Source organism: Astyanax mexicanus, chromosome 25 (assembly GCF_023375975.1).
Source record: "Astyanax mexicanus isolate ESR-SI-001 chromosome 25, AstMex3_surface, whole genome shotgun sequence".
Lineage (NCBI taxonomy): Eukaryota > Metazoa > Chordata > Actinopteri > Characiformes > Acestrorhamphidae > Astyanax > Astyanax mexicanus.
The window spans coordinates 19,000,637-19,015,484 of NC_064432.1; the positions used below are offsets into that span (position 1 = coordinate 19,000,637).

The following is a 14,848-nucleotide window of genomic DNA, read 5'->3' on the forward strand; positions in this document are numbered from 1 at the left end:
GTAGAGAATGTACAGCTCAGAAAAAAAATTGGAGATCACTTAAAAATGATGAGTTTCTTTGATTTTACCAAATTGAAAAACTCTGGAATATAATCAAGAGGAAGGTGGATGATTACAAGCCATCAAACCAAGCTGAATTTGAATTGTTGCACCAGGAGTGAAATAAAGTTATTAAAGACTGGTGAAGAAGAACATGCCAAGATGTATGACCATTTATTAAAACCAGGGTTATTCACCATATATTGATTTCTGAACTCTTAAGAGTTTATGAATATGAACTTGTTTTCTTTGCATTATTTGAGGTCTGAAAGCTCTGCATGTTTTTTGTTATTTCAGCCTTTCTCATTTTCAGCAAATAAATGGTCAAAATGACAATATTTTTATTTGGAATTTAGGAGAAATGTTGTCCATGGTTTATAGAACAAAACAACAATGTTCATTTTACCTATAAATAGCAAAATCAGACAAAATGATTCAGAAACTGAAGTGGTCTTTTACATTTTTTCCAGAGCTGTATGTAGATGTGATAGTTGATAGTTTAGTTCAGGTAGGAGGGCCCCGTATTTTGCCTTAACAAAATGTAAAGCAGTTAGTCTCTGAACATTGCTACAGTCGGTCACTTGTTAGCATGGACGCCAGTATAGAATGGTTGCAGTTGTACACAGCGTCTCTCTCCTCACGTCCTGTTTGGAGGGCGCGAATCCGGACTACACAGCACTTTAACCGGCAACTTTTCTGTCAATGTTTCTCCAGCAGCGTCGCGCTGTAAATCTGCCTAAATGGATCGATTTCAATCGGCAAATGGATCAATGGATCGAGCAGATAAACACTGTCACCCACTAATCACTGCTAGCAGAAAAAAAACATCTCTTTCCTCTCTTTTTTTCACTCTTCCTCTTTTCCATCTCTTTTTCTCTCTTTGTCTTACTGTTTCCCTGTTTTATTTTGTTTTTTAATTTTATTCTTATAAACATTTTTTGTATCGCTTTTTTTTTCAACAGCCATCAAGCGGCTCGCGACGGAACTGCAGGCGCGCAAGCACGCACGCACCAACGCGCACACGCTCTCGCTCGTTCACTCGCTTGCACGAGAGGTACCGGGAGAGCGCGAGCGAGCCGGGTCGCGCCTGTGTGGAAGCGTCCTCGGAACGCACGCACGCACGCGCACACACACACACTCGCGCGCCTGCTCTCTCTCTCGCGTTTCCACCGCGCTGACCTGTGCGCTTCAGCTCCCTGTAACCGAAAACAAAAACAGAACAAACAAGAAAAGAAACAAAGATAAAATAAACGAACAAACGACGGGCTGCTCCGACTCTCTTTCTCTCTCTTACTCTTTGTCTCTCCCTTTTACCCCCCTCCTCCTTCCTTTCTCCCTCTATCCCTCACCCTATCTCTCTCTCTCTCTTTCTCTCTCTACTTTTCCTCGTCTCTCCGTCTCTCTCGGCTCGCTTCGTGTCTCGCGCGCCGGCTGGAGCAAACCGGAGCAGGAGCAGGTAGCTCGCGCGTGTGTGGCGCGCGACCGTGAGTGAGCTCGCTACCCTGTGTTTTTGGTGAGGGGTGTGTGTGTATGTGTGGTGTGTGTCTATGAGGGGGGAATGCAAATAGGAAGGATGGGGATGAGGATGAGGATGGTGTGTGTGGGGGGGGGCACCCCGAGGTGACCAGCCTGTGTGATGATGGTGTGTGTATGTGTGTGTGTGTGTTCGCAGTGTGTGTTGGACTACTAAGAGAGAGCAGAGCTGCTCGTGGCTGGAGCGAGGAAAGAGGACACACTCCTCTGGATTTCCCGCCGATTTACTTCCCGCGTGCTCGGGTAAGTCCTGATGTGATTTTTTTTTTATTAAATGTTATTTAACCTAAATTAATTCATTAAGTCTATTTTTTTCTATGGTCTCACTCGTCCTTTTCCCTTCTTTTTCTTTTCCTGTTGTTACATTCGTAGTCTTCGTGGTTCTGCTGCTTTCTATCAGGATCTTTTGTAAGTACTCTGAGTGTTTTTTAAAATTCTGGTTTGGCTGTTTTTCGCAGTGTTTACGCTGTTGTTTGTACGCTAGCTACTTGAGCTGGGACTTGGGTAGGTGGCTAGACTGTTACGGAGCTGGCAAGGGGGTTAAAAAAGCCGGTGTGAATGGAATGGGACAGTTGACGGTTAAAAGTCGTTGGAAATTAAGTGGTTAGCCTGTAGCTTATAAAAATCGTTAGGAATTGAACAGCCGTTGAGATTTGAATGGAATACTGACGTTTGAAAAATAACGAACGAAAAGCCGTTACAGTTGGAATGAGTGGCAGTTAAATGCTGTTTGGAATGGAACGGCTGGCTGTTTAAATTCGTTCGAATGGAATGAAACATTTACGTTTGTTTGTTTTGTTTCGTGTTTTTTAAACAAAAGCAGTTATAAACAGAATGAGTGACAGTTTAAATGTCGTTGGGAATGGAAGCGCAGAGGGTGGCGCGCGCGCCTGTTCAAACCAAGCCGCGAGCTCTGCTGCTGCTGCTGCTGCTCCTGGGTTGGGAAAAGAGGGGGAGCCGATAGATGGTCCCGGTTTGGGGAGCTTATCTCTGATAATGATGACGATAATGATTAAAATCTTGTCGAATAGATAGATAGATAGATAGATAGATAGATAGATCGAACATTGGGACATTGGGAATATTGCTTCTAGTTGAGCTGGTTTATAATACTCCTTGTGTGTATGTGTGTGTGTGGTATTTGTAGGTGTCTTAAGTTTACAGACCTCTTCTCTCCTGTTTGTGGTCGTTTTGACCATCCTGTTAAGTGAAAGGAGCTCAGCTATTGACCTCATGCCACTGCTGGTTGTAGTATAAGTGTGTGTGTGTGTGTGTGTGTGTGTGTAAGAGTGTGTGTGAGTGAGAGAGAGAGAGTAAGAGTGTGTGTGAGACGAGTTCAGTGGACACAAGGTATTACGCTTTAAGCTTGAAACTCCCCAGTCCCCGTGCGGCCTGACACACTAACCACAGACCACCCCTACAACCCCCCCCCCCCCTCTCCCCAACCATCAGTCTCACACACTCACCATTTAACCCTTTATAAATGATGTAATTTACCTTATTCATAGACACACCATACAAACACACACATACACAGGCTTACATGAGCTGGTTTTGCTTACATATGAGTGTGTTTACATGTTTAGTGGATGTATAGCATGCTTATACTTCACACACTCATTTTAACATAAACACATGCGCATACATATACACTTATACACATATCTTGTATGTATATGCATGCACCTGTGGTTAGTGTTCACACACACAGACGCATACATGCATGCTTGTATTGTACACATTCATATCATATCATACCTGAACACATGCACATACATATGCACTTATACACACTTCTTGGATGTGCATGAATGTGTGATTATTGCTTCCACACACACACACACTCACACACACACATACGGGATGATCTGGTGTTTGGAGCTGATGTGTGCTTGCCTGACAGCTGTTTGCAGGAGATGTTTCCTGAGCTTAAGCTGGTGAAGTCGTCCAGCGCTTGCACTTGCAAATCTCACCTCTAGGATATACACACACACACACACACACACACAAACACACACACACACACACACATAACATTCTGCATATCAATGCTTTACACACCTCACTCAAAACTCTGTCTGTATGCGTGTGTAGACTAAACAGGCTGACAAAGTGACTATATGCGCTCATACTGGGAAAAAAATGCTGGTACCTTTTGTGATGAAAGCATGCATTCCATGTGCATTGAATTACACGCTTCAAATATTTTATTTTATGTATGTGTTTAGGCATGTATTTATTTGTTTATTTATTATGTGTGTGTGGGCATGGGGGTCTTGCGATGACGTCATGTTTAATGCCCTGTAACCTGTGATGTCATGCATTTGCGCAGCACTTTTGAAGTTCACCACACGTATATTTTGGATCAGCGCTGAATTCGACGGAGACCCAAATGTTATGGGATGATTACTTTTTTCTGCTTTCTTGAGCACAGATGATGACATAAGCATTATAATTATAATGACATAAGGTCATAATTTTGCATATTCATAGAAAGAGGTGTAATATAGAGTCCCCCAGATGTGTTTACAGCTGTTATAGGCGAAGAGAATGAAGGAATGTAGGAAAGACATGGAATAAAAGAATGATTGCAAAGCTATTGGTTAGTCTAAAAGCATCAGACCTGTTGATATGGACTGTCTGTAAATCACAGCTGTTATGCAAAACCTTGTAAACTTTGTGAAATAATGCTAATCTGGCAGTTGGTTTGTACATTGTGTCACAATTTCAATACCAGTGGTCCAGTAGAAATGCCCTAAAAGTACTTGGAATAAAATCTCTATACACTGACTTCCATTAAAAGTTCAAAAGGCTTTTTTTTGGCATGCTCTGTAAAGTTCCCATTTTGGAGATACAGGTTTTTTGTGTGCAACAACTTTGCTAAACTTTTTATGTATCAGTTGTTGATTATAGTAAAGTAAATGGATAAATCAGTGCATAAATTATAAACCTTACTTAATACAAAAAGGGCGAACTACAGTATAGATATGTATAAACTTACATGCCACCAGTACTGACCTGCTGTGTGTCTGATCATTCTCAGAGAACCATCCAGAACTAGAAGAGAATATGTCTGTGTATGTGTGTGTGCGTGAGAGAGAAAGAGAGAGAGAAAGAGAGAGACACGCAAGCCATTCAGACAGAGAGAAAATAAATAAATATATATAAAAATATTAGAGAGATGCTGAGAGAAAGAGAGAGGGGAGAGAAAATAACTAGTTAGAAATAAAGCAAGTTAGAGAGACTGAGGGTAAGAAATTAAAAATAGAGATAGGGGAAAAAGAAGAATAAACAATAGAAAGTGATAAATACAGATAAAAAGGTAAAGGGGGTTAAATGGAGAAAATAAATTAACAAGGGATAGAGGAAGGAATCAAGAGAAAACAATAAGGAGAGTGAGCGCAAAAGGAAGAGCAAGAAAAGGAAAAAAAGAGGGAACAGTTAAGGAGATACAGAGGCAGGGATAGAGAGAGAAAGACAGAGAGCGAGAGAGAGAGAGAGAGAGAGAGAGAGAGGAAGATAGAGAGACAGAGATGGACAAAGAGTTGTCCCAAGAGTCTGTTGCCTTTGAGAGTCTGTTAACTTTCCAGGAAAAACGATTCTCAAAGTGTCACACAGAGCATAAGCATGTTTGTGTCTGTGTGGTTTGCAAATGAACTCACACTGGCTTAGAATCAGCAGAAGTAATTCTGGCTTTGATGAGTTTGATCATTTTGGGTGAGTGGTGTAGTGATCCGACTCACCGTGTGTGTGTGTGTGTGTGTGTGTGTGTGAGAAAGTTAGGATCCATGTGTGTGAGTGTGTGTTAGTGTAAATAAGAATGAGTGTGTGTAAATTGTATGTTGTTTACAACACATATACACACTCATTCTTATCTACACTTATGTTTCTCTACTGAAACATAAAAGCAGTCTGTGTGTGTGTGTGCGCGTGTGTGTGTGTCTCTGTGTGCACCATTCACATTGCTATAAGCTTTAAAGGTGTGTGTGTGCAGTATTAGTCATCGCAGGCTTTTAGTGAGTGGGAGGGAACCATGAGTGCAGACAGCCGGTACAAGAAAGCTTTAAATTTACACAGATCAGGTGTGTGTGTGTGTGTGTGAGTGTACGTGTGTATATGTGTGTGTTTTTCTACTGTGTTCTTTCCTTCCTTAATTATCCATCTCATATCTCAAATGCAGCTCGGCGCCTCCGAAACCGCTCTCATTAAATCCACAGCGCACACCCTCTCTCTCTCTCTCTCTCTCTCTCTCTCTCTCTCTCTCTCTCTCTCTCTCTCGCTCTCTCTCTCTTACTCTCTTGTTCTCTCACTCTCTCTCTCTCTCTCTCTCTCTCTCTTGCTCTCTCTCTTACTCTCTTGTTCTCTCACTCTCTCTCTCTCTCTCTCTCTCTCTCTCTCTCTCTCTCTCGTTGTCTGACATAACTAGGCCAGAGGAAACTGATAGTTTTGGACTTTCACTACAAAACACACATAAATAGTCATTCCTTATAAAAAACTGTCCAATTAATGAGCAGCTTTAAGTCAGTCACTTACACTGCGCTTACAGACCCATAATGCCTTACTGCTGATGCATTCTGTTTCACAGGTGTGTGGTAACTATACTGAGCCAGATGTGGATGATGATGTAATCTTGTGATATGCTGTTGTTCATAAATTTGGAATTACCATGTTAATCCATTAATGAACATGTTGTTGCTGTCTTGTGAAACCCTCATACCTCCAAAGCCAAAATCTTTACAGGAGAGGGAGAAAAAACTTTTTTTTTATTTCAGTGGAAATCAATGTAAAAAGATTAACTATTTTATTCGGAGCGTTTATATTCATCCATTGGTTGTGAAATATGGAGACAGTGGAACTGGAAGGTATTATAGTAAAGTTAAATAAAGTGCTTGAGCAGCATAAAGTGCTTGAGCAGCTAAAATGCATTCTTCCAGGAAATGACTAAGCTGTTTATTTGATTTTATTTGGTGTTTCTAAGTGCTGCTTGGTGTGTGCTTTTGGTATCACAGGTGGTTGCAATGGCATGGCTAAGTGGTTGTTGTGTTATACAGGTGGTTGCTATGGTGTTGTTAAAAGATTCATAGATAAAGTAGATGATGTGGTATTTTTGGCAGTTGCCTTGATATTGTGTAGTGGTTGCTAGGTTGTTGCCATGTTACCATGGACAGAATATCATGGATATATCATTAGATGCCCTCTGATTCCCACCCCTAGTACCTCATGTTAACAAATGGGTGTGGCAAGTGTATTTGTTTATATTCGTTTTTTTAATTTTTTATTCTCACTGGTCACTTAAATTCTTACTGTTCTTACACAGAATCATCTACAAAGCAATCTAGTGATTTGGTTACTTTAAATACATTAAATATTAGTTGCTATGGTTTCCCAGGTGGTTGTTCAGGTGTTGCCAAGTAGTTGCTCTGGTACCACATGTTAATATTAATTTTAGTTTTGTATTAGATTTCTGTTTATGCTTTTATCTGTTACATACAGTAACTGTATATTAGTTTAACCAGTGATTCCAAACATAAATTATTTAAGTGTAAAGCCAAGCCACAACACACACGCCCTACCTCCCCCGCACACACACATAAACGTACAATACACACACACACACACAGTAGACTAGAGACCGTTCTTTCAGTTTTCTCCATTCATGTGTGTGTAATCAGGCTCGTACAGCACTCTGTATTTCACAGCCTGTTTATAGTTTCTGTATGACATTGTGTTTCTTTATTGCCGTGCAGTATAATACCCATTATCACTGTAGGAGTGCTGGAATCCCACTGGCAAACACAAGCAAACACACATACACAGACATACACACACACACACACACAAACAGAGAGACACCCAATAACACACACACAGACAATTAGTAATGAGAACCCAGTGACAGATAATTAGATACACCTGGTGCCAAGGTTTTCACGTTTCAAAATAAAATCACTCTCTATCCTCTTCCTTCTCCTCTTCCTCTCTCTCCCTCAATCTCTTGCTTTGCAGACATAAAAGTGACTTCCGGCGCATCTTTTTCTGCTGATGTAGACAGTGCACAGTTACTCATCAGAGAGCAGGCAAGAGAGAGAGAGAGAGAGAGAGAGAGGGAGGGAGAGAGAATGATATAAAAATATAATAAAATATTGTTGTGCATATGTTTGGGCAAAATATCAGAATTTTTTTCCATTTTTAGCAAAATATGTATTTCAGCTGCCATACATCTACGAAATGAAATCATACCCGGAGCCAGCGTATTGCAAAATGCAAAATGGGTAGGCATTTACACTAAGCTGTTTTTTATTATGTATTGCTTTAGAGTAGTTGCATTGCACTATCTATGGTAACTATGGTGCATTGCACTATCTATGGTAACACTGAATAGAATGTATGTATACTTGTGGATTTTCTTAATTCTTAAGGGATATTTGAGTTGAAGCTCCTGAGCTTATTATAATTAAGTATAGACTGTTACTATTGACAATATAATGTTATAAAACATGTAAAGCTTAAAAGAGTATATACTGTTATAGCATAGTTGTACACATGGATGCAGACATAGAGTTAATAGAAAAACAGTGACTTTATTATGCTATATTATTTTACATTAGATTACATTGCACACATTAATTATGACACAGATAGGCAGATGTGAAGCTGATGTGTGTACATAGTATAGTGTCTGGAGAATTTAGCTTTTCTGTGGTTATTACATCTACTGATTTACAGCAAAGAATACAGTGCCTGCATGCACACACACACACACACTTGGTATAGGATGGTGTATAATTCTTTGCCTCTGCAAGTGTTGATTAGAAAACAGACTGGTGTGAAACATGACCCCCACCCTATATCACACTGTTGTTAATTTCCTCCCTCATCCTTTGCTCCATCCCTCCATGTCTCTTCCTGTATCTCTCCTTCAATCTTTCTCTCTCTCTGCCTCTCTCGAAATCATAAATCTGTCGTTTATTAAGTAGTTAAGTGAGTGAATCGGCACAGCGGCAGTGACATCAGCACCATTACTGCTGATTCATGTGACAGTTCAGAGAGAAATAGGTGCAGAGGTGGAGAGGAGTTGTGTGTGAGTGTTTGTGTGTGAGTGCATTTGTTTATTAATAAAATGAATAAATTTTTTCTGTTCTAATGGTAGTATTTTATTAAAAAGCGGAATAGGATAAAACTACACCGCAAACTGAATCAAGTTTAATCAACATTCACATGCACAGTGCTAAAGTATAATTTTACAATACCTGTCAGACTGTTTTTTTTTAAGAAAAGTTCTTCAAAAACAGTATTTATACAATTTTACTATTTAAGTCCTGCCCTTTCCGTATAACCATTTTTTTTCAAGATATGTCTGGTGTTGAGTTCAGAATGGAAAGTATGAAGATTATGTTGCTAACTAGTGTTAGAGGCTCATTTAGAAAACATTCAGCTGTAGTTTTTATCATTACACACTTGCCTCAAACCATGTGGAGGTTCAGTAATCCTTAATAGACTAATGTACAGTATATGGTTTCAGATATATGACCCATTGTTACTTATGAAAATGAACTGTGTGTGGACTGAAAATATGGTTACATAAAGGTTATAAAGTGTCTGTTACTGCTGTACTTAGAGCTCATTTCTACATTATGTAGCCGTTATGTGAATGTAAAACTATGGCATACTATATTTTTGTTCAACTCCCACTATGATCAAGCAATCATTTGCTTAATATTCCTTTTATGTTGTTATTTAGTTGCTATGGAATTTCAGGTGGTTGCAAAGCAGGTGCAAATTTAATAATAAAATCATTTATTTTAGGACACTTGTATACTTAGTCACTGTGAGTGTAGGCCAAAAGTTGTCTCTGTTTCTCTGCCTCTTTTTCCCTCTTTTCTCTCGTTGCGGTTTGCAATGTTTTGGCTGGTTTCTCAGCTATCTTGTGTGTGATCTGAGACAATGCACTCATGTCTCTCACTCGTTTGTACTCCTCTTTTCCTCTCCCACGCTCCCTCGCTCCTCTACATCATTTGACTTGAAGGCCTGCGATTCACTCGAGCATTCTCACACCTGACCGACTCTCTCTCCACCATTTCTCTTGCACTTTCCTTTATCTCTCTCTTTTTACTTCTCTTCCTTCTCTACATCTCTTTCTCTCTATCTCTTCCTCTCTCTCTCTCTCTCTCCCCAACAAACAGCACAAATACACAATGAACAAGTGCCACACTTACAGTGTGTGCAGTCAGAATGTGTGTGTGTAGCTTATGTTAATTAGAGCCATATGCTGATCTGATAGATGATGTTGTTTATATTTTTGGCTTCTCAAATGAAGGCGGTTTGATCCCAGAGTTTCAGCTCAATACTCTATTCCAGACTCTGACTGTGGAGGATGCTTCTTTTTCATTTTTTCACTTTATCTCTTTCCTTTTACTCTCTTATTTTTATCAGTCGGATCTTTTCAGTATGCAGTGGTTGGTGCCTACCAAAACTACCTCAATATAGGATAGCCAGTGAACTGGGGACAGGGCCATGGGCAACCAGGCCTCATTGATGTGATACACGGAGGCCACACCTGTCAAAATACTAAATTTAAAGAATTTGCAAAGTGGCATGAAGGCTTGAGTTCTTGGGTTCGAGTCCCTATCTGGATACAGTTTATATTGGCTCCCCATGTCCACTGTTATAAATTGGCTTGGTTTGTGAATGCTCCCGGGGAGAGCATGCATATGGTATACATATATATTGGTGCTAGATACCACAGGGAGTCCATGAGTCTAAGAGATGGAACTGTTTTGGTGGCAGAAGAGGGTGTATACAGCGTTTGTACACAGGCAATTGGTTTTAATGTATTGGCTCTTTAACACAGAAGTAGGTCCTGACCAGTATTATTTCATGTTTTGGGAATGAAATATAGCAGTGGAACATCACATAAATTCTTCAAGATGATATCAGTTATCTCAAATCTAAAGTAAACCTAAAGTAGCAAGAGCTGTAAAGAGATAGGAGAGAGGAAAGTGAATAAAATGGGGATGGAGAAAATAAAAAAAAGAATGTAGGAGATGGAAATAAAGACAGAGGGAGAGAGAGAGACAATAGGTTGAGAGACTTTGGTCTTCTTATCCTTCTCTAGATGTCTTCTCTCTGGTGACAAGAACAAGAGAAATCAATTAAGGAGCAGGATGTCATTGCACAAAGAACAACAGTGGAAAGAGAGGGAGAACGAGAGAAAGAAAGACAGGGGAGAGAAAGAGAGTGATAGAAAAAAGAGAGAGAGAGAGAGAGAGAGAGCAGCTTGGTCTTACTGTGAGAAGCACCATCTGTTGTACTGGTCTCCCAGAGAGAGTAGTAGAGAAAGAGGAGAGAGAGGGCGAGAGAGAGAGAGAAATGTGGAGAGAGCTTGAGGAGGTCAGAAAGTGATAGAAGTGATGTGAGTGAATGGAGAGGATTGCAAAGGCAAAGAAAAAAGGGATGATGGAAAAAATACAGAAAAAGAGAGCAAGATCTGTTCGCTCACCTCTGAAGCTCAGAGGAGATATCACTAATTAAACCCTGCAGCTATTTCTCTCTCTTGCTCTCTATCAATCTGTCTCTCTATCATTTGGCAGGTTGAGGTCTCTGGATTGCCTTGTACCTTTCTGATTTTGACTCTTTGAAGAAGAACCTCTTCATTTGGGCCATTTTTTTCATTTAGCATCAGTTGATTGATGGGGGTAGTCTGGGACTGGTGAGGTTCCCACTGTTCCCATATTGATGCATCATTTAAATGCATTGAATTAAACTCTGACATGCCTTGCAATAAAAGTGGATGTAATTACTGCTGTCTGTGTGCTGGACGATTCTGGCCAGATGTTACAGGTCACGATCATTACCATCCAGTGTACTCTCCACTGTGAGCAGCAATGCCATAATGATGCCTTTCGTCTTTCTTAGATATGTTATTTCTCACTCTCAAAATAACACCACACACCTTTTACAAATGTGAGTGTTCCCAAGTCACTTCATCATAAGTTTATATACTGTTATTCTATGACTTTTGGGATGTCTGTGTATTGTATTAGGATTCATTTAATGGTTGCTCTTCTTTCCCAATATCTTTGTCCATGTTGTATATACTGTATATTCCTCAGTTAAAATGGTGAAATGTTTGTAATGGTTCTCAGCTGGTGAGTGGAGGAAAAGACAGGCTTCCTTTCTAGGCAGCAAAGTGAATGCAGAGCCTGTGGGTTATCAGAGAGTTCAGAGGTTGCATGTAGTGCAGTGTTTACTGCCATGTAGCTACCGGAAAGCACTTGGTCACTGTCTCCATCAACAGAAAACACACACACATTCACCCATGCACATAAGCTGATTCGTACAACACAGAGCACAGGGTTAGAAAATCTTTCATAGATGCTTTTACAATGTATGCAATTTTTGTGCTACTCATTTGACTGAAAAATCACTTAATTACTTCTTGCATACCTGCTAGTCTTATAGTATTTTAAATCAGACTTTTTCCAATTTAAAAAGGTTTGTCATTCTAGATCAAGGTACCTTAATAGAAATGTTTCTCTTAATAGAAATAAAGATCTTTATTTGTCTTTTTTAGGTTGGGTTGAATAGCAGGGGTGGGAATCACAGGACATCTCACGATATCATAAGGATGATATCACAGTACTGTGTTTCTGTGCTGCTCAATATATCACAAGACGATTCTTTATGAAGTATGTACAATACTTTACAGCATCTTTGTACTGAAGAAGAGGTTAGAATACTCCTGAATTAGCAAATACCTGGAATTATGGATCTACATAATTTGACAAAAAAATATTCTTAATTGAGTTTGGAGTTTCTATGTTTCAATAAAAATATTGATATTTGATGCCACGTATCAATACAATATGATACAATTAAAGCAATACAATATATCAATTAAGCAATATATTGTCCCACCCCTAATGAATAGGTTTGTCGAAATAATATTCCTTAATAGAAAACCTACCTTAATTTGTTTTAAGGTTGTGTTGGATAGCTTTGTTATTTTAGAGTAATCTACCTCAAAAGAAAACCTGAAATAGTCAGTTTTGAGTTTGTGTTGGATAGATTTTTCATTCTCTCATAATCTACCTCAGTAGAAAGCCGATCTTTATCTTTATTGAGGTTGTGTTGGAAAGGTTTGTCATTCGAGAAAAGCATACCTCAGTAGAAAACCTGCCACCCGCCATCTGTCGTTTTGAGCTGAGTAGACTGTGATTCTGCTGTAGAATTGAGTATAAACCTGCCTTGGGTGCGTTTTGGGTTTTGAGGTTACAGGATCTTGTATTTCTGATGTTGTTTTTGCACGTCCTATGCCAGAGTCTCACAGCTGGCAGTGTTGATCAGGCGTTTAAACACAGCCTGGCTTTCCTTTCATTGCATTTTCTTAATTTCCTGTTGTTCCACTTAAAGCTGAAGTTTTAAACAGTGAATACAGTGAATGCAAAATCACTGCTTTTAAGTTTGCTGGTGTCTCTGGTTGAGTAAAAGTGGAGGGTTTTTAGCTGGAACAGTGTTTCACTCCTACGGCCAGACAGCAGTTGGTTCTGTGTGTGCATGTGTGTGTGTGTATGTGTGCGCATGTGTAGGGCGGGGGAAGAGGAGTGAATGCCATCTGGTGTGATGGAGGAGAAAAAGAGGAAGGCTCAGGTACTCTCAACTGCGATTAGTAACAAAGCGTTAATTAATGTCAGAGGATCCAGACCAGGTAATGCCATTAGTGTGAATTAGCTCTGATTACAAATGCCTACATGCAGGAGATTGCACACACACACACACACACACACACACACAAACACACACACAAAGATTGAAGTAGCTGCAGTGCTGAACATCTTGTATTGACACCTATATACAGATACACATAGGAAGATACCTAAACACACACACAGAAAAAAGGCTTACAACAAATATACCACATAGTGGGGCAGATTGTTGATTGATTTAACTGAGTTTATTTATGCCCTAAAAAGCTGTATTCAAATAAATATGGTCAATGAAAAGAGAAAAGAGGCTGCTGGCCCACTTACTTTACACTGCTAAGTAGAGCAGCTAATGTCAGCACACATAAAACTGAACTAGATTTTGTTTACATCATGTCTGTAGTATGATTTTAACCAATATATAAATACAAAATAATTTTTTTCAGGATCTCTATATTAAGGACCATCCACATATAGTCAGATGTATCTAATGCATAGATTAAGCAAAAACACTAGCGTGAGCATGCTAGCCCTGTGTGAGGCGATAATACCTCATATTAAGAGACATCAACACACCACAAAGAAGGAAATGAATAAAGCCTAAATTTAAATAGAGCATTATATATTTGTAATAGAGCAATAGTTACATTTTAAATCTGATATCTGGTAGTAGATTCTGTTATTGTATGCAGTGTCTGGTCTTCAGGAAGTCTCCACATTGGAGAGCGTTTTTGTGTGTACTGGAGGCCAAATCACAGTCGGAAACCTCTGTATTTAAAATATCTGGATGTGTGTGGATGAAACCTAATACTGGGTCGGACCTTTTTTTGCCCCTTGTTGGAAACCCAGTGATGAAAGAACTTGGAATTCATAGTCACCTACATGCAACCAATTGGTCAATACTTTTGGTTTGTGACATGGTGCATCCTCATGCTGGAAGTAGCCATTAGAAAGTGGGTAAACTGTGGCAGTGAAGAGACGCACATGATCAGAAACAATATTCCAATAGGCTGTGGCATTCAAGCACTGGCTGGTATTCTGCCAAGAAAACATTCCTCACACCATTACACAACCTCCACCAGCCTGGCCTGTTGACACAGGGCAGGTTAAGTTCATGCATTCAGGCTGTTGGCCCCAAATTCTGACCCTTCCATCTGTGTGCCTCAACAGAAATTGAGATTCACCAGACCAGGCTGTTTTTCTATTTTTTAGCAGTCCAGTTATGGTGAGCTTGTGTTCTCTGCAGCCTTAGCTTTATGTGATCTTCCAAAAACCTCATGGTCTTCTGCTGTTGTAGTCTATGTGGCCTCAAGGTTGGCTGTGTTGTGCATTCTAAAATGTTTTTTTGCTTATTACAATTGTGCAGACTGGATATCTGAGTTTTGTAGCATCTCTGTCAACTGCAACCATTGTGTTGATCATTCTAATCAACAAGGCTTTCTATTTACAGAACTGATGCCTAATGAGTGATTTTTTTTTCTTTTTTTGCACCTTTCTAAGTAAACTCACAATATGTTTGTGCTGGGAATCCCAAAAGATCAGCAGTTCTAGACCCAGTGCTGTCACAATTTAGC

The 14,848-nt window shown here is 39.7% G+C and overlaps 1 protein-coding gene across 34 annotated transcripts in view; it reads left to right on the forward strand.

Moving 5' to 3' along the window:
* Window positions 1-1,116: 1,116 nt before the first annotated feature.
* LOC103034479 (protein tyrosine phosphatase receptor type D) overlaps window positions 1,117-14,848 on the forward strand; it is a 535,243-nt gene continuing 521,511 nt past the window's right edge. For 11 of the 34 annotated variants that reach the window (XM_022681983.2, XM_049472530.1, XM_049472529.1 and 8 more), the window contains exons 1-3: window positions 1,118-1,552; window positions 1,712-1,815; window positions 1,945-1,980. The gene's annotated coding sequence lies outside the window, so the exon portion shown is untranslated. Of the gene's footprint in view, window positions 1,553-1,711; window positions 1,816-1,944; window positions 1,981-14,848 lie in introns of all 34 variants that reach the window. The other 23 variants (XM_022681944.2, XM_022681952.2, XM_022681947.2 and 20 more) reach the window with 6 other exon arrangements.